The sequence below is a fragment of the Bactrocera oleae genome, chromosome 2, assembly GCF_042242935.1.
Source record: "Bactrocera oleae isolate idBacOlea1 chromosome 2, idBacOlea1, whole genome shotgun sequence".
In the NCBI taxonomy this organism is placed as follows: Eukaryota; Metazoa; Arthropoda; class Insecta; order Diptera; family Tephritidae; genus Bactrocera; species Bactrocera oleae.
Window position 1 is genome coordinate 58,062,985 of NC_091536.1, and position 26,776 is coordinate 58,089,760.

At 35.2% G+C, this 26,776-nt stretch overlaps 1 pseudogene; it reads right to left on the reverse strand.

Annotated features, from left to right (window-relative positions):
* The window catches only part of LOC138856764 (tachykinin-like peptides receptor 99D), a 213,316-nt pseudogene that overhangs the window by 112,130 nt on the left and 74,410 nt on the right, over positions 1-26,776 (reverse strand).

The following is a 26,776-nucleotide window of genomic DNA, read 5'->3' on the forward strand; positions in this document are numbered from 1 at the left end:
ATCAATTGGAGAGATTGTGCTTGAGCTAATAAGAGTGAAAAAAAGGAGTGCCGATGAGTACAAGTAGGAAATATGCAAAGTAGCTAAGGCGGAAATTTGGGTACAAATTCATACGAAATGATTACAAATTCGGGACCAAAATGGTGTTACCACAAAAGACGATAAAGTCCAAGCTATTATTTCGCAGTTCAAGCAACTCAAACTCGGTGAAAATTTCATCAATAGCATAAGAAAAGCGTATGCAAGAACAAAAACTGCAACTTTAAGTCCTCTCGTACGTGAAGCATCAGAGCTATTAGACGCGGGAAAGATGAAAGTTGGCTGGGTTGTGTGCAGAATTCGTGAGAGGTCAAACCTTAAAAAATGTTTTAGATAACTGGAATATGGTCACGTAGCCAATAGATGCACTAACCTAGAAGACAGAAGCGGATGCTGTATTAGATGGGGAGAAAAGGGGCATTTTGCCCAAATCTGTAGCAAGGAACCTTTCTGTATATCCTGAAAAAACCTGGAAGAATAAACACAAACCACCAAATTAGTAATAAAGGATGCCCAGTGTACATAGCAGCATGTACAATAAGAATGGAAAATGATGTGTGAAATGTACACACACAGCGACCACCAAGCCATAATGATAGAAGTTGGCAATAATGACAAACGCCAAAGGAGAAGCGTGCGGGTGAAAAAAGCGCAAACTAGAGGATGGAAACACGAAACCATGGTCGAAGACGTATTTAATTTCATGTTGTAAACAGAAATAAGTAACTTAAATGACGCAAATGAACAAGCAAAATTATTAATTGATCATGTTAGTAGAGTTTTTGATGCTGAATTAAATTATTGTTAGAGGCGATGAAGGTCAAATGCCGACCTGCCCTGTATTACTAAAGGCTGTAGTAGAAACCCTGTTTACAGCACACCAAACGCAAGCAAGGGGAGAACTACCCTCTGACAGCCTACAACCCCCTGTTTTTCTACCAGCCGTTGATAATGAGGTAGTGCAAGCAACGAAATGTTTTGCTAAGGCAAAAGCGCCTGGTTTGAAAGTCATTCCAAACAGAGCATTAAAAACTGCTATAAAGCTTAAAACTAAACACTGAACAGAACTTTTCAATAAGTTTCTGCGCAATGAAATTTTTCCGAATATATGGAAACAACAACGTTTGGTTCTCCTCTCAAAACCTAACAAGCCACCAGGAAACCCAAGTTCGTATTAGTTATAGTTAGTATATATATGTATAATATATAATATAAATTATAGAGTGCTGCTATATGGCACAGGTGCCGGTGTCAAGCGGTGCAAAGTGACTGGTGGTGTACCACAAGGATCGGTACTGGGTCCACTTCTATGAACATATTATATGATGGAATCCTTCGCCTTCCAATGTCGAAAGAAGTGCAAATAATTGGGTATGCAGACGATATTGCGGTGACAATCGTGGTAATAGAACTACACAAAATTGAGCGAATATGCAGTACTGCTGCACTAAGAATTAAAGAATGGCTAACAACAGCGAAGTTGCAACTGGCAGGTCAAAAAACAGAAGCCGTGTTAATTTCAAGCAGGAAGAAAGTGGAATCCATCATCCTGAATATTGACGGACACAGCATCACGTCACAGCCCTATTTCAACTATTTAGGCGTAATCATTGACGTGAGAATCAACTATTAAGTAAATGTCGAGAAAGCCTGCGAAAAAACTGCGCGTGTAAACACGGCCTTAAGTCGAATAATGGCTAACATAGGCCGGCCTAGTCAGAACAGAAGGCTGCTATTGACAAAGTAACCCAATCAATAGTAATATATGCAGCGCCCGCATGAGCCAACGCTCTAAAGCAAAAGTCATACGCCGAACCAGGAAGTTCCAGCCTTTTCCGCACAGTGTCGCACGAAGCCGCTGGAGTGATATCTGGTATAATGCCACCTGACATAATGGCCCTGGAGTATAAGAGAGTTTACGATAAAAGTAAAAATGTAGGCAGGCCTCTAACAGCTAAAGACCGCGAAGAAGGAAGACAGCAGAGTGTTAATGAATGGCAAGCACAGTGGGATACAGCGCCCAAGGGACGATGGATGCACAGGTTGATCAAAGACGTTGAAACTGGTGTAATAGAAAACATGGCAACGTTGCCTTTTATTTGACGCAGCTCCTAAGTGGGCATGGTTGTTTTAGGGAACTCCTTTATAAACATGGTCACGATGAGACAGAAATGTGTTAATATTGTGGCAGAGAAAAAATGCAGAACACGTATTTTTGTTTTGTCCGCAATATGAGACAGAGAGAAAAAATTTGGAAACCCAAATTTTTGAGAGACTTACGCCAGAAAACCTGGCTTTGAAATATCAATTGATAATTTAAAACAAATAAATCGACCTATTTACTTATTTTTGCACAAAAAATTTCAATTTGAACAAAATATTTAAGTCTCAATGAAGGAAAAGGTTTTAATACGGCAACAACGAAATTGTGTACATCAGATGTTTGATATGTCGCTGCCGTCTTTAAAATGTTCAAGACGCTGGCTTCAAGACGACAATTGCCGACAAAGCAAAGCTTTATTTATGAATTAGTGACAGACATGCCGCCCTTCTGTACTTACCGTTCTTATCCAAAGAAATTTGTTAAAAGTTATGCCCGTAGTGACAATGTAGAAATCAGTTGTTCTCTTGTATTTTCATTTGGGCAATGTTGCCGCTGCTCAATTTATGTATATAGATGGTTTTGCACACATTTAGCTTTTCAGTAATAATTTTTCTTAATGTAAAAGATCAAAACTAAAATCCAACTAATTAAAATAGTGTACCTATTTATAAATAATTGTTTTTGACTGTGATGTGGAGTTAGCTTAAGAATATTAAAATATATTCAAGTTTTTTTTTAATCACCACAAAATATCGAGACTATCAACCCTGCCTTGTAAAAAAACAATCAGCTGTCCCGTTTTTACGGTCACTAACTGAAGTATTAGGGTACCGGCAGAGTGGACGCTCAAAACCGAGCCGAACGCGAAGCTAAATTCGATCAGCGCTGATCCCATTTTAGAGTGGCTGGGAGATTCAGCCCTGAGTTCCGTGGATATTTGTCCAGTTTGTTCGTAACAGTTTGTTTTGACCGCAACGGATTTACTTCGAACATTATTTTATTTTAACCAAGAAATGTAATTGATTAAATAATGTTTTGTGAGTAAAAAATAGGTCGTAAAAATATACGACAATTTCATACTTCCTGAAAGATTAGGGATTTTCCGTCATAAATTTGGTCTCAAAAATATTAATAGCAGGTTTTCAATAATGGTTTGTAAGATATTCACAATAGGTAAACCTACTAAAGTGCGTTGCGTGCCCACTTTTAGAAGAATTTTATACCACGGATGCCCATTTGTACTCCAATATCCTGTACTCATTTACCGTTTTACTTCTTAATTAGTGGCTTATGGTAGTTATGGCACTTTAGAAATTTTGATTAACTCCTAGCCCGATTACGCTGATCTGCCATACCAACCTTCCCATTTGGTTTGTATGGACAGACAAACCCGTATTTAAAATTGTCTCGCCATCCTGATCGTTTATATTACATATACATTACTCTATATCTCTCTCGATTAGTTTAAGGTGATAGAAGCAAGCGATACTTAACATTTACATATATATGCGTACATATTATATATAAACATAGGTATATGTCCAATAGATAAATGCAAGTAAATGTGAGTAAGTAACAGCTTGAACTTGCTTGAAATGTATTGTACTAGTAAGACGTCTCTGTGAGGGAAGATGCAGCCATTAGGGAGAATTCTGAGGTTGAAGCCCAAAAACAATAAAAGCCAATTAGTACAATTTAGCAAGTACCAGCGAATTCAGTTCAAAATATATCCACTACGTCGGTTCCACACGTGCTGAAATCAGACTACAACCACACAACTTATTTAATTCTTAGAGAGCTACCGATGAACTTCACATTTTAGTTAATATGTGAGATATAATAGCATAATAACCTTTAACTTAAGACCTAAGAATTGTGAAAAATTGGGTCAAACCAAACAAAATTAAACAAATGCCAGTGGCCTAATTCACTCCAGGTCTCAAGCGGAAAGTGGTACTGTGCATTTTGTACGTCTTTGATGATTTGAATAAGAGATTTCGACATATTTTGAGAAGAAAAATACCGATAAATATAAAGTTTCAACCTTAATAACACTTTTTTTGTGGCGAGATATATACACTTTATTATAAAATATACTTTGTATTAAAAAGCGAAAGTTTTATTAAACACCACCTAAAAAAAGACACGTTCCGACGGTATAGAACATTATATATTTTTCTTGGTATTTATATGGTATGTCATGATATACTCGTATATCAAATCAAATGTAAAATAAGCATACAAATTCACAACTTAAGCACATTTGAATTTGGAGGAAAAACCGAAGACATTCTCGTAAATGTGGAGATAATACTTTATCTTCCCTTATGTCTATGATTCAATTCAGCCTTCGCCATTTAAATAAAGAAAATATTCCGCAATGTCAGTCTATTTTTTATACCACATTATTTGATAAAAGTTATAAGTATTAATAAACTCACATAAATATTTTAAGTTCATTGTAGTAAAATTGAACATCGAAAGCTAATTATTTAACTAAAATAGTACATGACCACAGTTTTCATTAAACATTTATAAAATGCAAATAGAAGTCAAGGGGTATATTGAAGTTTGGAAAATGAACTTATTTAATACTATAGACAATATCAAATCTTTTACAACTTCTTTTATTGCTATAGAATTTCCAAATGGGTGTAAAAAAAAATATTGGTTTCCAAATTTTACGTTAAGAACCTTTTTGCCAGTGCACACAGTGAACATGTTTTTTGTAAAATTATAAGTCCTTAGTCTATTGTACTGGATTGTAAATCAGAACACTTCTCTGTTTAAATGTAAGAACTAATCGATGACCATGGTTGTGGAGGTAATGTAAAATCTACTTCTAAATACACTTACCTCTTCTTTGACATTTGCTCTTCTAAAGTTAAGACTTTCCTCGCTAATCCTTATCAGCTTAACGCCAACCCTACAATCACTTCTCTTAAATCTTACCACATAATTATAACCGAACATTTATATTTCCGCAGCTTGCACGGAAATTACTTCAGGTATTACCAAATTTTATATTAAAGGAAGTATTGACCCGATTCAACCCATTTCTGACACAAAAACATACTATTATCGAGAGTTTAATTTATGTATTTTATTATATAACAAAGGATGTTGACCACGCCCGCTTTTTAAAAAAAAATTAAACTGCAGATGCCTCTCCCTAATGTGATCTTGTATACCAAATAACGGTCTTGTATCTTTTTGTGGAGCTAAGTTATGGCAATTACGCTCATTTACAATACCAACCGTCTTACGGTACCAAGTTTCATAAAGATATCTCAATTTTTACTCAAGTTACAGCTTGCACAGACGGACGGACAGACACTCACCCAGATTTCAACTCGTCTCTTCATCCTGATCATTTATATTTATATAACTATTATACTCTGTACCAACATGTTACGAAAGTATAAAAATACAGAAAATTCAAATGTAATGGGGAATGTTTATTATCATTCGAAAGAATATTCTATGGAATTTATTTTTTGAAGATTATCTTTTTCGAAGGTTGGCCGCGACTACGCCTCAGATGGTCCATCCGTTGAGTCAAATTTTTGCTGACTCGTTCGAGCTTTTCGACTGGTAACTGACGAATGACACGCAGGATGTTTTGCCGAGGCCTGAATCGAAGCGGGATTGTCCGCATGAGCTTTGTTTTTTACAACACAAGAAAATTTGTAACTGCGTGATACTGCACGATCTTGGTAGCCGATCGACCGGCCCAAAACGTAAAGTTATCTGCTCATCGCATCAACTTCAGGCATCAAATAGTCGGTTATCATGGCGCGATAATGGTCGCCATTAACGGTTACGTTTTCACCGGCATCATTTTTATCGAAATATGAACCGATGATTCCACTGGCCAATAAACAACACTAAACCATTGTTTTTCGGAATAAAATGGCAATGGTTCCGTTGGGTCAAAAATGTTAGTCCGAGTTGCTGCGAATAGCGCCGAATAGACTCTTCGCGGTCTTCGTGTGCACGCTCTGCTACGACCGTTATAATTTCGTCACTGCGTGCTGGACGTGGCCTATTCGGTCGAATATTATCCAATAATGAATGCTGGGTATCAAGTTGGGTGATTGTGTTGCGGACAGTACGCTCAGTAGGCCGATTATGATGACTATAAGTTGAAAGAAGTGCGCGAAAATCAAAATGCATGAATTTCAGTTTTGGCAGCTCAAAAGGTTAGCTTAGTTAACTATTGTTAACTACTCCCTCTTTCAAAGCATGGGCGTCCTCGGCCTAGCATGACATGATGATAGGTTACATTGAGTCGCGCTGAAGTCGCCAGTTTGGGAAGTCTCTTCGGGTAGTCATTGAAGTTGATATAATACGTGCCACTGATTAAGGCGGTTGAATGTAACAAAGTAAGTAACTTTCACAAACAGTTCAGGGCCGTCATCTACTCTCAACCTGGTGGCACAACGGGCTAAGGTGCCAGAGTGAAGGCCTTGCGCGCATGTTCTATTTACAGCTTCTTTACAGAATGTTACCATTGGCGTATCGATGCATAAAGTAACAGCGGTCCATTACACGACCAGTATGCGGTACGGGAATCATAGCTATATTATATTTTTACACAATAACTTTGGTTAGGGAAACTAATTAACAATTTTATTATTTCCTAAAACATTCACTCTAGCTATACTAAGCAATTAGATTCCTAGATAGTAACTCTCATGAAACCCCCTTTATGAGCGCCTCGTAGTCATTCGCAGCGATAATGACAGGGTGTATTACAATGAGTTTTGCCAGGGTGATTGCAATCATTAAATTTTGAATTTCAAGAGTTAGAACCCTGTTTCTAGCCAAAAGTGTTTCCAAAAGGTGTGATGAATCTACTTCTCTCTTTTCTTTACGCTGAGAATTTAATTGATAGTATTTGTGAGAGCGCTGATCTGTTCCTGTGTTCTAGAGTTAATGACGATCTGTCTATTATTTGACTATATCAGTTCTTGTTCCGTTAGTCTTGTTTTTCACCAAATTCAGGGGTGCCAGCGCATACCTTTCGGGCTGACCCTAGAAAGTTTAAGCTCCGAACATCATCCTAATTTCCAAAGAGTTAAAACATTGGGTTCAGATATTAATAAAATTAAAATAATGAGAATATTTTTATCACGATAGTATAGTGAAATGAATTTACTATGTTTGTGACATGCAAATTTATACGTAAGTGGTTGATCTACATCTCTTTGGGTTATACCTCTACTATTGAGTCATCTTTATTCATATGGCAAACCAATTTTATAATGTAGACAGTAGAACATAGAAGTAAATAACATAAAAATATATCCACATCATTTTTGAAATGCTTTGATTAACTTTTTCCAAATGTTTCCTATATTCGCAAGTGTATTTTATGTTGGAATTTGTCTGAAATTAATCTTGTTTTCGCTATTGTAATGCCACCAATATATTATGCCAATGTGTCAAAGAAATTATTCTGTTTTATTCACTTTTAAATTCTGTATAATTATAACTATGTGTGTCTTTCCATGACGTCTACAACCATTGTTTTAAGTAAGAACTTCCACTGACACTAAATACAAGTAGCTTAGCTTTGCCAAGAGACATCTAGTTACTAACGATCACAGTTGAAGGCCACAAGTTTACGAATCTACCAATAACTCAAACTTTATTGCTTATAATCTCAATCAAGTAACTACACCATCAACTTGTACCATTAATCAATCAAATGGTGAAACTCAATCATTTTTGATTGAATATAGGAATGGGGTTATATCGACAAAACAGCTTAACACAACTTAAAAGACCATTACTATTTTATTTGCAAAGCAAATTCGCTGCAATTTGTAAAATCAGCCACTTAAGTAACCACAAAAAATCACCTCAAATTCAACAAGTACGGAAAGGCTAAGTTCGGATGTAATCGAACATTTTATACTCTCGCAATATCAAATGGTATACCCGTTTTAGATTTCTTTGATACCGATATTTTCGGTAAAAAGTCAACTATAGGCACTGTGGAGGCATATCAGTACCTAGTGGCTTGAACAGTTTTGGTTCGATTTAGACAATTTTTGGTCACAAAGTGGCATACTTTAAATGCATTATTCACGCAAAGTTTTACCCCGATACAATCTTTGTTGTTTGATTTGCATACTTGAAAGTGAAAAAATCAAATGCAATTTAAAATGATGTCATATGGGAAATAGGCGTGGTTGTAACCCAATTTCGCCCATTTTCTTACTTTAACATAAAAATATGAGAATAATATTATGTACCGAATTTGGTTGAAATCGGTTAAGCAGATCCCACGCCCACTATCTAGTTTTGAACGTGGTTCCTATAAAATCATCTTATACCATCCCATATAAAATTGAATGTCTCTGGCGTGTTTAGTGCTTAATTTATCGCGCTTTTAGTAGTTTTTAACAGTACCGTTATATAGGGAGTGGACGGGATTATCACCCGATTTCACCCATTTTCACACCGTCGATAGATGGTGGAGCTTAGTTATGGCGAATTATTTGTTTTTGATATATGGCGTTTTGTGAGCGTGACAGTGGTCCGATTACGCCCATCTGCAATACCAACCGTCTTACGGTACCAAGAAACATGCGTACCAAGTTTCATAAAGATATCTAAATTTTTACTTAAGTTACAGCTTGCACGTTCCGACGGACAGACAGTCACCCGGATTTCAACTCGTCTCTTAATCCTGATCATTTATATATACATAACTCTATATCTTACTCGATTAGTTTTAGGTGATACAAACAACCGTTAGGTGAACAAACCTGTTATACTCTGTAGCAACAAGTTGCGAGAGTATAATAACATTAAATCAGTTTGAATTTTATGCTATAATTATATATAAAAAAGGTAAAAACAAAAGCTATTCCGACAGGCTAACTTAAACATTCAACATATTTCGTACCTATCCAAAATAGACTGCTGATTTTTAAATGAACACGTGTGGGCATACACATGACAAATGATACGAGAGTTTCCATAAATTTTTAAATTTTTTATGCGAGCACCGTTCACAAAACATAATAAAATTTAACAAAAGGAAGTCATGTCATAAATTAAAAATTGGTTAATGCAAGCATATAGAAATTTAATATTATACTGGAAGTTTAATGGACGTTTTTAAATTGCACTCGCAATCGGTTATAAATTTTTTCTTGTTTCCAATTTATCGCTGTCAGTGCCACTTAGAGGAAGCTCGGTGCGAAGCAGATGCCACCTTAATACGAAATATAAAATAGCACAAGTTTATAGGTGCTGACACATACTCAGAACTTTATGTGGAAAATTTTCAGTGGCTTGGTATTGGTCCAGATAACGAGCCAACATGTGATATCAACAATTTCACTGCTGCTATCGTTAGTGAGAGGAATAGGATGTGATAGGAAATAACAATTGCTGCAAATAACATGAGGTAAATGATAACTTATTTGTAACATTCTGTCGTTTGTCTATGAAATTTAAGTCAGACAAAATGTTTTACTATGTTTACCTTACATAAATATACGATTTTAAAAAAAATGTATATGTGCTAACATTTTTGTACCAAGTTTACAATTTTCAGTTCGCCGTTATTCTAAGATATGGCCTTACTGGTACTTTGAAGTATAAGATTGAACCACAAGATAAAGATCACAGATAATGTAGACAGGCATCGGTATTATCATTTGACGTTCCTTTGTTAAATTTTTGCACAATCATAGCACTTTTAGCAGTTTTATGAAAAAATCCACGAACCACTATATGTAACGGTATTGAAAATTCATGAAAATCAAAAAAGTATAAAATTTCGATCACTTCTAAGAAAAATGTAAGAAAATTGTTGAGCAGTGATATGTCGCAGTTTCAATGTAAGATAGCGACTGACTTTATTGAATAGTGTAAAAGCAAATTAAATTTTTTATATTTATATAATTTCATAACAAAAATTGGTACACCACTCCAGCAGCTCACTTAAGCTCAATTTCGGCCTCTACGTTTTAGAATATAAGTAAATTAACGATACGATTTGCCCAAACTTGGCCCTTACAGTATTCTTTGATTTTTAAAAGGACTATGTGCTCATGGCGAAATTTTGTAAACAAAAAAATTCATTTGCTGCAACGGAGGTAAAAAGTTTGACAAATTGAATAAATGTGTTCGGGAGAATTTATACGATGTATCGGATACTTTTTGAAGTTAATACTTCTTTGGCCGTATCTGAGTGATTTTTCAAGGTCGCGTCTCGACACTTTTTAAAATTTCCGTCTCGCTTGCATGTATAGTTGTTTTGTGCTCACTCTCCGACACACATATCTTTTGATACGTATGTTTGCATAGGGCTAGCTTAAGCTACTGTCGGGGTTGGCAGTTGGCGTATAGCTGAACGCTCTTGAGATACTTGTATGTAGGTTAGCTGCGAATATTCCAATAAGCAGACCCCGACCAAAGCAGCAGAGTCGGAGGGTGTAGCTTAAAAGGTTATATATGCCGATAAAGTCAATGTGATGGGGTGAAATACCACCGCCCATAACTAAGTGTCTAAACAGCAAAAACCCGCGAGCGTCTGACTGAAATTGAGCGGCTCACTAGGCAGCGTCTGTCCCCAGGTTGGTAGCGGCTGATTCGTTACCCGTCAATAGGTATAAAATGATATGAGTAGGGTCCCAGAAAATAAGCCATGTCAAGTGATAGGTTAGATTAGGTTAGGTTATTAGGTCGATCCCAAAAGGGATCCCACTTGGACAGCTCAAGACGCCAGTCCGTTGTGATACCTACAAACTCCAATAATCCGCTCGTCAAGTGATATAGAACTTAATAAAGTTGCGGTGCAGGGCATAAAAAGGTCAGGGCCGGCGGTTTTAGGAGGTGAGTAAGCAGGCTCTCGGCCGTCGATATCCAGCGACTGCAATAATACGTTGGTGGCACACTTGTCCAGCGTATCAGATAATGCCACTAGCATCGTAGCAAAAATAACTCGGACCTCAGAAGAGGCACACTTGGAAAGATTTGCACGAGCAAGATTGTCCCCGCCAACATTACAACAAGGAAGTACGCATCCTGTGGAAACAATGAATTCTGGTAGTTAAAATAATCGGAAAACTCCTCAAAAAAAAAAGGAAAGTATCCCATGGGGTGGAGCCGACAAACGAGGAAGGAAAAAGGATGGCATTATTATAGCCCCTGCCGTGAGAAAAGAACAGATACGCCAGGAGACGAAAGTTTTGTTACTGTTAAATACAAACGGAAAACAACTAAGGAGAAGAGCAAAAAAAAAGAGGAAGACTAGCCACAGGCCCTGTTAATCGCAAACCGGTGACATGTCTTACAGTGATATCCTCAAGACGGTAAAAGAGATGACACTTTGCATCAATTGGAGAGATTGTGCTTGAGCTAATAAGAGTGAAAAAAAGGAGTGCCGATGAGTACAAGTAGGAAATATGCAAAGTAGCTAAGGCGGAAATTTGGGTACAAATTCATACGAAATGATTACAAATTCGGGACCAAAATGGTGTTACCACAAAAGACGATAAAGTCCAAGCTATTATTTCGCAGTTCAAGCAACTCAAACTCGGTGAAAATTTCATCAATAGCATAAGAAAAGCGTATGCAAGAACAAAAACTGCAACTTTAAGTCCTCTCGTACGTGAAGCATCAGAGCTATTAGACGCGGGAAAGATGAAAGTTGGCTGGGTTGTGTGCAGAATTCGTGAGAGGTCAAACCTTAAAAAATGTTTTAGATAACTGGAATATGGTCACGTAGCCAATAGATGCACTAACCTAGAAGACAGAAGCGGATGCTGTATTAGATGGGGAGAAAAGGGGCATTTTGCCCAAATCTGTAGCAAGGAACCTTTCTGTATATCCTGAAAAAACCTGGAAGAATAAACACAAACCACCAAATTAGTAATAAAGGATGCCCAGTGTACATAGCAGCATGTACAATAAGAATGGAAAATGATGTGTGAAATGTACACACACAGCGACCACCAAGCCATAATGATAGAAGTTGGCAATAATGACAAACGCCAAAGGAGAAGCGTGCGGGTGAAAAAAGCGCAAACTAGAGGATGGAAACACGAAACCATGGTCGAAGACGTATTTAATTTCATGTTGTAAACAGAAATAAGTAACTTAAATGACGCAAATGAACAAGCAAAATTATTAATTGATCATGTTAGTAGAGTTTTTGATGCTGAATTAAATTATTGTTAGAGGCGATGAAGGTCAAATGCCGACCTGCCCTGTATTACTAAAGGCTGTAGTAGAAACCCTGTTTACAGCACACCAAACGCAAGCAAGGGGAGAACTACCCTCTGACAGCCTACAACCCCCTGTTTTTCTACCAGCCGTTGATAATGAGGTAGTGCAAGCAACGAAATGTTTTGCTAAGGCAAAAGCGCCTGGTTTGAAAGTCATTCCAAACAGAGCATTAAAAACTGCTATAAAGCTTAAAACTAAACACTGAACAGAACTTTTCAATAAGTTTCTGCGCAATGAAATTTTTCCGAATATATGGAAACAACAACGTTTGGTTCTCCTCTCAAAACCTAACAAGCCACCAGGAAACCCAAGTTCGTATTAGTTATAGTTAGTATATATATGTATAATATATAATATAAATTATAGAGTGCTGCTATATGGCACAGGTGCCGGTGTCAAGCGGTGCAAAGTGACTGGTGGTGTACCACAAGGATCGGTACTGGGTCCACTTCTATGAACATATTATATGATGGAATCCTTCGCCTTCCAATGTCGAAAGAAGTGCAAATAATTGGGTATGCAGACGATATTGCGGTGACAATCGTGGTAATAGAACTACACAAAATTGAGCGAATATGCAGTACTGCTGCACTAAGAATTAAAGAATGGCTAACAACAGCGAAGTTGCAACTGGCAGGTCAAAAAACAGAAGCCGTGTTAATTTCAAGCAGGAAGAAAGTGGAATCCATCATCCTGAATATTGACGGACACAGCATCACGTCACAGCCCTATTTCAACTATTTAGGCGTAATCATTGACGTGAGAATCAACTATTAAGTAAATGTCGAGAAAGCCTGCGAAAAAACTGCGCGTGTAAACACGGCCTTAAGTCGAATAATGGCTAACATAGGCCGGCCTAGTCAGAACAGAAGGCTGCTATTGACAAAGTAACCCAATCAATAGTAATATATGCAGCGCCCGCATGAGCCAACGCTCTAAAGCAAAAGTCATACGCCGAACCAGGAAGTTCCAGCCTTTTCCGCACAGTGTCGCACGAAGCCGCTGGAGTGATATCTGGTATAATGCCACCTGACATAATGGCCCTGGAGTATAAGAGAGTTTACGATAAAAGTAAAAATGTAGGCAGGCCTCTAACAGCTAAAGACCGCGAAGAAGGAAGACAGCAGAGTGTTAATGAATGGCAAGCACAGTGGGATACAGCGCCCAAGGGACGATGGATGCACAGGTTGATCAAAGACGTTGAAACTGGTGTAATAGAAAACATGGCAACGTTGCCTTTTATTTGACGCAGCTCCTAAGTGGGCATGGTTGTTTTAGGGAACTCCTTTATAAACATGGTCACGATGAGACAGAAATGTGTTAATATTGTGGCAGAGAAAAAATGCAGAACACGTATTTTTGTTTTGTCCGCAATATGAGACAGAGAGAAAAAATTTGGAAACCCAAATTTTTGAGAGACTTACGCCAGAAAACCTGGCTTTGAAATATCAATTGATAATTTAAAACAAATAAATCGACCTATTTACTTATTTTTGCACAAAAAATTTCAATTTGAACAAAATATTTAAGTCTCAATGAAGGAAAAGGTTTTAATACGGCAACAACGAAATTGTGTACATCAGATGTTTGATATGTCGCTGCCGTCTTTAAAATGTTCAAGACGCTGGCTTCAAGACGACAATTGCCGACAAAGCAAAGCTTTATTTATGAATTAGTGACAGACATGCCGCCCTTCTGTACTTACCGTTCTTATCCAAAGAAATTTGTTAAAAGTTATGCCCGTAGTGACAATGTAGAAATCAGTTGTTCTCTTGTATTTTCATTTGGGCAATGTTGCCGCTGCTCAATTTATGTATATAGATGGTTTTGCACACATTTAGCTTTTCAGTAATAATTTTTCTTAATGTAAAAGATCAAAACTAAAATCCAACTAATTAAAATAGTGTACCTATTTATAAATAATTGTTTTTGACTGTGATGTGGAGTTAGCTTAAGAATATTAAAATATATTCAAGTTTTTTTTTAATCACCACAAAATATCGAGACTATCAACCCTGCCTTGTAAAAAAACAATCAGCTGTCCCGTTTTTACGGTCACTAACTGAAGTATTAGGGTACCGGCAGAGTGGACGCTCAAAACCGAGCCGAACGCGAAGCTAAATTCGATCAGCGCTGATCCCATTTTAGAGTGGCTGGGAGATTCAGCCCTGAGTTCCGTGGATATTTGTCCAGTTTGTTCGTAACAGTTTGTTTTGACCGCAACGGATTTACTTCGAACATTATTTTATTTTAACCAAGAAATGTAATTGATTAAATAATGTTTTGTGAGTAAAAAATAGGTCGTAAAAATATACGACAATTTCATACTTCCTGAAAGATTAGGGATTTTCCGTCATAAATTTGGTCTCAAAAATATTAATAGCAGGTTTTCAATAAATTCTGATGAATTAGCGGGTATTCTAAAAATTGTTAAGTAAACACATTTATGGTAATTCCTCGTAAGCAAAATATGAGATCATCATACCATACAAATGAACTATGCAACACGCGAGTCTGATCTCGCATTGATCAGCTTGACGCTCGGCTTCCACTCCGCTCCGCTGCGCTGCGTTTTAAAACTGATTCGAAGCATTCGTCAGCTTTGCGCTCAGCTCGGCTTTGAGAGTCCACTCTGCAGGCACCCTTAGAGTACCGAAGGTTACGACAGAAAACGAACATTATAATAATATTCGTTTTAATACGTCGTCGTCTTGTGACGTAATTCTTAAAATAATTGGCGCCGACGGCGTTCCGGCGCCATCCGGATTGAAGGCCATTAGTTGAATACGGTATTCTGTGAATTTATCTAAGAACACTAAGCAAATCTTATATTCGCTAGTATAAGTAGGTGGGTATAATATTATTTTATTTTACGCGTATGCCGTAGGCCTTCCGCGTTTTGTAATAATATGTCTTTCTATGCCAGATCACTATTTCAACTGTAAATTCCGCCTGAGCGCCCATGGTTTCAATTAACTTACCATTCTCTCTGCCTTTGTTTACCTTTTTATGGTAAATGCTTTTCAATGGAACTGAATTAAATAAATTTTTTAATAATCCGGCTGAAAATATTTTATATGCAATTAAATTGCTTAATAGAAATGTCATGTCGAGCTGGTAATGGCAACCTGCACGGGACATAAGGAATCCATAACAGAACAGAAGATAAATCAGTCATAAATTTCCTTCTTATAATACTTCATCATTTATTTCCTATATTGTATTTAAATTACTTAAATATGGTTTATAAAAATTTTCTCAAACGTTTTATTATAATTTTGACTAGGAGAATTATATGTTTTATGATTAATTAACCATTAACAGTTTACATCATGATATATTATTTTAGACACATGCGATTGAGTAGCTTCCATGAAGTGCAAATATTTTTTACTTCAATAACTTTTTATCTATACAATTGACAAAATAGCTATATAATTTTAATTGCTTAAATAATTTCTTTGCATGAAAAATTTGCGTTCATTACATTACACCCATTATAAGCCAATTACCTCTTAAAAGTAGTTACTTATAGCTTTTTAAGCTTACCCTTTGTACACTGAAAAGTAATCTAAAGTGCGTAGTTCTCTAACGTTTTTAAGGCTAATGACTTTTAATGAAACCTAATACATATTTATGTTACAATCATACAAGTATTGTTAGTAATTGTATACTAATATACATAATTAGTAATTGTATACTAATATACATAGTTGTTTGTGCATTTTGATACATATGTTTCGATAGTATGAAGAATAATGAGGAATGAATTTAAAATATATTATAATATCATAACTGTCCGTATGGCTGTTGACCTATTTTAAAATGTCGCCAATTAGTAAATGTAGCCTTAAATTGTTGAGCAGTTTTTTAAGTTTTTTGCCAGTTTATGGCACTCCATACTGAAGCCTAACTTAACATTTTTCGATATTTGGGTTCCTCTTCTTTAGAGGCTTTTCAATCAAATAATTGCTCAGTATTTGGGTATTGATCCCTTGAACTGCAGAGCTCCTAGATATCTAAGACGAGTTGTATATAATGCTGGACAGAAGCAAAGGAGGTGTTCCAGCGTATCTCTCATGAATAATTTCCTGCACTTACTGCATGTAAGTTATTTATACCCGTAAAATGTATATATACAATAATTATTTTGGGATAACACGTCTTGTTTATTACTCAAAAAATAAGGTACACTTGATGGTATGATCTTCAGTGTATTGGCGTTAAAGTCAGCCGGTATTGGTAGTGTTGACGTTTCTATCATAATCTTAAAAGAACCAGTGTAATCCCATTTATATCAGATTTCGACTTCAGATGCCTAACTGTTCGGTGTTGTTATATGAAGAGTTTCCAACGCTTCTACTGACAGCACTTTTATTCGCTTACCCTCCAGAATCGTTAAGTGAACAATAGGCGTTCCGGGCTTCATAATTATTGGTTTGATGTTGCTAAATCCCTTGAGCAAAATTAACCAAGTAGCTTTTCTCTATAAGACTACTGGAGTTGTTTCGTGAGACTGATCCGTTAAATTTGTTCAACAAGATGAGGCCGTTACCAATCTGTTCAATGTGTGGGATATTATTAGCGTTGCTAAAATGCAGGTTGATCGTTCTCTCTAAACTAATTTGGGTATACAATTTGAATTTTTTAAATTAATTGTATATTGGTACGTCTACAATAGCTTTATAATCTTTTTGAATTTGGTATACATCTTCTTTAAACAAAAGTATTTCGTTTTGTTCTAAATGGATAATTAAATTGTTTTTGATAATTGGTTAAAAAAGTATATTTTGGTAATTAGTTTTATCAAAGTTTGGTATCTTAATAATGTAAAGGAATGTCGTTTTATTGTGTAAAATGGATATATCGGAAAATTCTAACATTTCCTGTACTGACAATGGTAGTATATTTCTTAAATCAAATAGTTTTATTATCTCATTTAATTAAACCTCATTTAAGAGTAAAGAATTTATAATGTTTAACATTGCCCATTGATTTGCATATCTGATATTGTTGAATTCTTTTTTGATAGGGTTTGGTAATCGTTCTCTATATGAAGACTAAGTGTATCGAGTGCGCTTCCAAATTGATGAGATGTGAGATGATATTGCGATTAACACAGATAAAAATGTAGTAATTTTTTACTCTTTAACTATTTACAATTTGTATTTTATGTCAGTTTAAATCCTAACCTGGTATTCTTCTTTACATATATGTATCTCTTGCCCTTGTTCATAAGATATTATTGGCTTTTTATTTTGGTTGTGTTTTTCAAGATCCTTTTACTATTTCTGCGCAATATTGTCTTGTCGGCTTTTATCGTATTGTTCCGGGTTCGTTGTGACGTTTTTGGCAAAGAAGACGTCCAAAGCCACTGAGCAGATTTTATATTTTTATTCATAAATAGCTCTATTGATGAGTTCTTCAAATATTCGACGGTCGCCTTTTAATATCAGGCACCTCCTGATTTTAGACAAGGTGGAATAGAATCTTTCAACATACTCATGGGCTGACCTTTTTTAGGGTGGTGCTGTAAAGTTTTGAATGTTAAGCTGATCTTTCAGCATGAAAGTTATAGTACTATAGTTATATTATGGCTAAAAGTAGTCTATCATATTTAGCGTTTTTCCATACATACATATGTCAGATATGTTTTACTAACATTTCAATTTCAATAAGTCGAATTTCTCAGCTAATTGTAATTTACTTTGAGTATTGGATCTGTTATGGAGTTGTATAATTTGTTCTACAGATTTGAATTAGGTTCTGGATAGGAATGTTATTGGCCGGTTATTCTAAGATAGAACTGCTTCAATAGAAAATTTGAGGCATCAAATGGATTTCTTTATTGAAATCTGGATATTGTGAAATTACTTCATTTAATTTTAATACACTCCTTTTATCGAATAGCCCAATAGCTTCTTGACCGAATTAAATGAGTCTGGGTAGTTAGCAATTACTAACACTTTCTTAAGGTTCGTTTCCACGCCTTTGTTGGAAATAATAAACACTAGAAATTCGACTTTGTCACTAAAAACTCACATTTGTCCAACTAGAATTGCATGTTCTTGACGTGGGATTCATTATTCTTGCTGAGTACGATGATGTCATCTATATAGATATAACCTAGATATAACATAATTTTCCAATATCCTTTCTTAAGATATCATCGAGCACACGATAAAATATGGCTGGAGCAATTATCAGAACGACTGGTAATCGAGTAAACTCATACTTACCGTTATTAACGGAGAAATCGGTCTTTTCTAAGTCAGAGGGTATCATGGGGACTTTTAAGATTTAGTATAGAGAAAATCTTATTATGAACTAGCGAGAACCTGATATCTATTTATAATCTATAACCATTTTCAATTTTGGCTTTCTAGATGCATCTGGTTTTTTCAGAGCAATCCACACAGGCGAATTGTATGGTGATCGGGATGGCCGGATTATATCTTGTAATAGAAAAAAACTTTATATAATATATGGAAGTTAGATAAGAATAGCGTAAATACTAAAAAAGAATATAATCAATATTGTAAAAGAATATAATCAATATGTAAATAATATAGTAAACAAAGTCATTAAATAAGCTAAAATAAAATATGAAAAAAATACAATAAGTTCAAATATACATAACACCAAAAAACTATGGCAATATTTAAATATAACGTTAGGTAGAAATGAAAAAACTGAAACTAAAATTGAATGTCTAAATGTAAACGATAAAATAGTAACGACTACAGAAGATATTGCAAATACATTGAATGAATTTTTTTAGTGAAGTAGGCATCAAATTATTGATCTTTATAAAACCGATAACTGAGAATGAAATCTTAAAAGCTATAAATAAAATGAAAGACAAAGCAGGTGGAGAGATGATATAGTACTAAGATAATAAAAAAGTTAGATCACTGGGTTAGCCACCCACTCGAATATATTTTTAATCTAATGTATGTATTTCTAAAGGAATTTGGCCAAAAGCTCTGAAATCAGCGCTGATAGTACCGATCTTTGAAGCAGATAAAAAGGATAACCCAAGTACCTAAAGACCGATCTCTTTGATATCTAATATAACTAAATTGTTTGAAAAGCTGATACATAAAAAAATATACGATTTCATGGAGAAGTGCAATATTTTCTCAGATAAGCAATACGGTTTCCTAAAGAACAAAAGTACAGCAGATGCTCACTCTTATATGACTAATTACATATATGAAAATTTTAATAAAGATAATAAAACTGCCATCCATAGCTTTCCTAGACCTAGCCAAAGCGTTCGACACAGTGAACCACAAGATACTACTAGATAAATTAGAAAAGTATGGTATAAGAGGGATAGCACTTGACTTAATAAAAGATTATCTGAGTGAAAGAACTCAAGTAACTAGATATAGAGATAGTGTAAGTAGCGATAAATATTTAAAAACAGGTGTGCCTCAAGGTACAACCCTAGGTCCACTATTTTTTGTATTGTATATTAATGATATATTTAAATATGTAGAAGGAGGGTCAATAATTTCATATGCAGACGACACTGCTGTTTTCTGTACTGAGAAAAACTGGAATGATGTTAAAACTAAGATGAATATAAGATTATCTATTGTAATATTTGTAAATGGCTAAGAAATAATCAACTAACTCTGAACGTTGATAAAACAGTATATATAACTTTCTGTGGTAATAAGTGTAATACCCCAGATAAATTAATTTTAAATATAAACAACAAAAAAAAAAAAGAGTGAACAACAAAGAAATAAAAAGAGTGTTATAATACATAAATTTAAATTAAAACAGTGGTTATTCGATACACAGAGTCATTAAAATAAAGTTTTAATTACTAGAAACTAAAAATGAAAAACTATTTAAAACACTCAAAAGGGAGTGACATTATGCTTATATATATTTATATATTTATATATTTATATACTTATAGTAATATTATACATGTACGATAGGCCTAGGCTTATCTTTTTCCCTACCCTATGAACAGGCAATTGTTTTTTGTCTCTATATGGTTTAATATGTAGTTCAGATGTATATTTAATTGGGAAATAAATAAATAAAATAAATTAATTAACTTCGTCCCTAAAGTATAGAGTGATCCATTGCGAGGCTCCCTACTTGTTTAAAGTAAAACACAGAAAAATCAAATCTACTGGGGAATTTTTATCATCATTCGAAATATAATTTTTTGGCATTTACTTTTTGAAGAATATCTCTTTAAATGTTGACTACAGCTACGTCTCAGATGGTTACATTGGATGTTGGTAAAACTTAGAGTGTAGGGGGGAATCATTTGTGGATCTGATTTTCGCTTGCACGTTTGTAGTGTATCTTAGGACATTTTCTGTACCTCTGTTAGATGTCCCGTTCTGGGAATGATACTATTGATAGCCCCATATTTTGTCTATTTCATGGGAATGTGAATAAAATCTTTATTGTATTATAATGTTATACTCTTGCAACATGTAGCTACTGAGTTAAATTCCGAATTACTGTCTGTCTGTCAGTCCATCTGTGTAAGCGATTACGTGAGTAAAAACTAAGATATCTTAAAGAAACTTGGTACACGTGTTTCTTGGCAAAAGGTGAGGACGAGTTTGTAGATGGGTGGATTCGTACCACTCCCACCCCACAAAACGTCATTAACCGAAAATCCCTGTTATTTAGAACAAGGGATTGCAGTAGGAAGCGGCATATGTGGACTAAATATTATGAAAAAACAGGCGTGGACGCGCTCCCTAATAAATTTAATATGCTTATCTCCTAAACCATTAAAGCCACATTAATGCCATATGGAACAATTTTAATTTTCATACGACTCTTTCACTTTTCAGTACACAAATCAAACACCAAAAACTTTAGCGTAACCCCCATATAACTGTTATTCAGGATTTTGAAATATCCGGCTAACTTTACTAAAACTATATGTTTAAATTTATATATTTATAAAATTGCTTGAAAAGTTCTCAAGTATACCTGAACAAGTCAAAAATTGCAAATCAGCCCTTCTATTTCTCTGCCCCGAATATACCCTATACATATAATGATTTCCGACTTCCCATATGACTTTCGACCGTTTAAGTTGGTTAAAATGTGTGATATTTTAATAAAATAATATATTAATGATTTGACGCACAATATAAATGAAATTGGTCTTGGTCTAAATCTCATCTCCCTATATAATGAATATCGATCCTTTGGTCATATTCATATATCACATGTAACTGATTAGAGGATGATTTACAAATAAGTTTCGTTGACGGGAAGTAAGATATAGCAATAAAACTAAGCAAGTTCATGACCTCCAATATAAACTATAATCATATCATACTTAATTCTTATTAATTAAAGGTTTCGTCGAAAAATGAAGTTGAACCCTTTCGCTAAATTTTTGAATACAGGGTGGCGCAAAAGTGGTTCTTCTTCTATTTTATATAAATAATTAGCTTTAAAATTTACGCATATGCGACACCTAATTAGAAATTTCTTCATTGCGGCTTGAAGGGTTGAGGTCAGGATTGCCTCAATTATCGACTTAATAAACTGCTTCATTTCAGGCAGATTTTTACACTCTCGCAACCTGTTCACTGTCTGTCCGTCCGGGTGACTGTCTGTCCGTCCGTCCGTCCCTCTGTCATCTGTGGTTTCAATTTTTTTAAGTGGGCATGGTCCCGCCCTTTAATAAGTTTAATGTGCATATCTCCTGTACCACTGAAGCTATTATAACAAAATTCACCGGGAACAAATGTTTTTAGCATCTCTATCGACGGTATGATAATGGGGGAAATCGGGTGACAACCCCGCTCACTCCCTATATAACGGTACTGTTAAAAACTATTAAAAGCGCGATAAATTAAGCACTAAACACGCCAGAAAGATTAAATATCATCTCTGGGATAGTATAGGATGACTTTATAGAAAGCCCGTTCAAAATTATACAGTGGGCGTGGCACTTGGGATCTGCTTAACCAATTTCAACCAAATTCGGTACATAATATTCTTCTCATATTTCTATGTTATAGTACAAAATGGGCGAAATCGGATTACAACCACGCCTATTTTCCATATAACACCATTTTAAATTCCATTTGATTCTTTCACTTTCCAGTATGCAAATCAAGCAACAATGATTGTGTCGGGGTAAAACTTTGCGTGAATAATGCGTTTAAAGTATGCCACCTTATGACCAAAAATTCTCTAAACTGTTCAAGCCCCTAGGTACTGAATATGTGGATCCCAATGCCTATAGTTGACTTTTTACCGAAAATATCGGTCTATGTGAAGGATGTATATTTCATATAATAAAATAAATAAATGAAACCTTCGATAATAATATGTTTTGTGTCAAAAATGGGTTGAATCAGATCAATACTTCCTTTAATATAAAATTTTGCCAACACCTGAAGTAATTTCCCGGGCAGTGATCCTTGCAAGTTGCGAGAGTATAAAATGTTCAGTTAAAACTTCCGTCGTTACTTCACCCTATTAAATATAATATATGCATAAATGATCAGCTCGATGAGCTTCCTTTGATTTAGCCATGTCCGTCTGTCTGTCCGCCTGTCTTTTTCTCACTAAGAGCCTGCTCATTTGTCGGAACGGACCACTATAGCATAAAGCCGCCATAGAAACTGAACAATCGGAATCAAGTGCTTGTATGGGAAACTTTTTTATTTGACGTAATATCTTTACGAAATTTGGCTTGAGATATTTCCCAAGGCAACAATGTAATCTTCGAAGAAATTGCTTAGATCGGATCCATAGAGCATATAATAACTGAACGATCGCAATAAAGCGATTGCTTGGAAAACTCTTTTATTTGACGAGGTATCTTCACGAAATTAGACACGAGTTCTTGCTTAAGGCAACAAATTATTCTCCGCAGAAATTGGTCAGATCAGATCACTATATCATATAGCTGCCATACAAATTGAACGTTCGGAATCAAGTTTATGTAAGGGGCCTTTGTATTTGTGAAGGGTATTATAGCTTCGGCGCAACCGAAGTTAACGTTTTTTCTTGTTTTTTTTTGCTAATTTAAATCTTTTAAGATACTATACAATAAAAAATTTACAGATTTATCCGAGTGATTGAACAAATTTACGACTTTATGGTGTGTAATGAGTACACTTTCACCAATTGTAACTGCTTCAAAGGTTTCTTGATATCTCATTGCATTCGAGACAAAGTTTGGATGGGTATAGTTCCAGTTTGAACCTGTTTCAATTAATAGGTTGACTGTTCGACAGCTCCTCATTTTGCACTCGTAATATGTTAACGATCATGTGGGAAAACCCTCTTTGGTCTGACTTTCATTGCCGTCTTGTAAGTATATTGTATGTCCTTTGACGTTTTTTATTTGTTCTCTAGGGATAGGGGTCGTTGGACTGTCTCGATACCTTGGTCTTCTTCCATAGAATATTATTTTGGTTGTCTGACACTTGATGATGGAAGCGTGCATAGTTTGGTTGTAAGCGGTTGATATGGCAGTTTAGTATGTTACCATAAGCATTATTATTTTGATACGTATTGTTTAAATATTGAGTAGTAGTCTGCGGTAAAAGTCTCCGTGGTGGAACTGGAGGGACCGGTGGTAGTTGCCGGAAAAAAAGATTATTATTTGTGATTACTGTACGTGATCCGGACGATATAATCACCTTAACCCAAAACTAAAATTAATATAGAAAACCAGGTACAATTCGGTCGTAATCACTAAAAAATACATGACAAACCTATCTTGTATTAATTTCAAGAATAGAATATTAGTAGGTAACCCGTATCAAGTGTGACTTAAGTAGTAGAATATTTGGGGGGAACCTGTACCAAGTGGGAGAATTTTGCGTGGGTACTCGTATTAGTGTAAATCGTAGCATTGGTTACTTGTAGATTTGATTGGTAAAACGTAAGTCAAAGAATGTGTTTCATTTTATCTAATTCGAACGTGGCCTTAGCGTTGCTTCCGTAGAATTTTTCGTTTAGCGACGGAAATATTGCAAACGCATGGTCAGTTACCTATGCCCATCCCGCTCGCGTGTGATACCAGTAGGTTGTGACCAGTCATTAGGCCAGCAACCGTCCTGCAGTCTTTTCGAGACCGTGTGAGTAAAAATCATGCATGTCTTTCTTTGGGACTCTTGCGCATGATCTTGGCGATCCTAGATGTCCCTAAGACGTTCCGTCTCGCCCTAATTCGTATGTTAGCATTTTCAGAAATTTTATTGTGTATAAGTTTTAGTGACTATATATTGTTCGCGAGGTGATAGGGAAAGGGTAAAATCAAAAGAAAATTTTTTTATTCACAGTCAGTGGAACGTCCCAATACTCATTGATATCGTAAAACAAGTAATGGAAATATGCCCCTAGCATTGAAATCTTTTTAATCTTTTTAATTAAAAATAACATTATGATAGTGAATCAACGTTCATAGAATACAAGGTTACGACAACTTTGAAATCAGATGTTTCATGACGGATTTGTTTCAAAATGGTTGGTTGCCAACGTCTTTTTAATATGTTTGTGTTCTTTTATCTTTGAAATGGCTTAAAATATTAATAATAACTAGTAAGGACGGTCTAAGTTCGGATGTAACCCATAATTTAATACTAGGTACTAGGTAGGCAAAGTAAAGTGATATACGGTGAAAGTAGAAAGTATTGTGTCCATTATTTACAATCACTAGCAAGAAGATACACTATTACTTGATAGAGATTTTTTCGGAATTTCATTAAGATTTCTTACATATTGACCGATAGAATCGGTATCGGTATAAAGTAAACCGGAAGTTCGAAAATGTTTATCTTAGGTATATGGGAGCTTAGGGAAGTATTATCCCTTCTTTGATTATTCAATGAGTTATCGCAGTAATCTTCAACGTTATATGGGTAGTGGGCGTGATTACTATCTGTTTTTACCAATTTTCACTGTGTATCAAGAAGTGTTAAAAATACTTCTTCCCAGCAAGTTCAGTTGAGTTAGCTTCAATGGTTTGGACCATTTAGAGGGTGTTAAAGAAGTGTTTAGCCTACAAGTGTCTCTCGATACTGCGATCCCTTGTGCCAAATTTTGTACCAGCCTGGTTATGATTATACATGGTATATATAACTCCAATCTATCTCGATTAGTTTTTGAAGGTATAAAGAATTATTAGGTGCACAAAACTATTACATGTAACATGTTGCGAGAGGATAAGAAGCTATAGACTTGTAAGCGATTAATAATAATTTGTATCAGAACTTAATTTAGTTTTCAAATATATTTAAACTTACTATCAGTTTTAAATTTTTACCAAAAATTTGATACACGTAGCAACTTTAATTGGCTGATGACATTTGAAAGAATGACATATTTAATTAAGTAAAAACCGTTAGAAAATTGGTATATGGTATGAACATTTTAATCGATTTGTACATGTTTTTTTTATAAGGTCAAGTGCGTTTCAGAAGTGGAAAGGTCTTAAATTTTACAAAAAATGCATTTAAAAATCCGAAACGAGGGTGAAGTGTAGTATAACAATATACAATAGATAATAAAATATTTATGGGAATGTTGGTGTATCAGTACATCACTGAAATACCTACATATTAAATACATATGTACAATATATGGTTTCCTCTCCGTCCACTTTTGGAAATGACTGCCATTCCGCCTGAAAGCTTAATTATTTATTCTACTTCATATTTGCTTGTAAATACATATGTTATTAGGTTCGTATATATTTACATTTCTGGGCAGATAAATAGGCAAACAATTTTAATATCAAATAAGTTAGGAAGGGCTAAGTTCGGGTATTACCGAACATTTCATAATCTTGCAACTTGCCAGGATTAAAGCCAGGGAAATACTTTCTGGTGCATAATGTTTGTTAGAACAACGAAAATAGTTTGGGTAATTTGTGAACCAATTTCACGTATTTTCGGCATTTAACTACATCAATAAATTTTGCTAAGGTATCTTTACCGATATACTCGTATTCGATATAAAATCAACCGTTAGTTCGAAAATCTTTCTATTAGGTAAATGAGGGTAAAGAAATTATTGACCCTATTAAATTATATTGTTATCAGAAAAGAAATGTTCGCTGTAGGAACTGGGGTCCACATATTCGGTATCTGAGGGCTTGCCTTCAAAGGGCCCTATTCCTTCCGTTATATTTATTGGTGTTTTGTTTGTACACTGGAAAGTGAAAGAACCAGGAAGTATATAAAATTGTGTTATCAACCTAGGTTTATCAACCTAGGTGTAAATTTAATGCCTTTTGGTATATTTATTTATTGATTTATCGCGCTTTTAGTAGTTTTTAACAAAACCGTTATATAGGGAGTGGGCGGGGTGATCACCCGTTTTCAACCATGTTTAAAGTGTCGGTAGAATGCC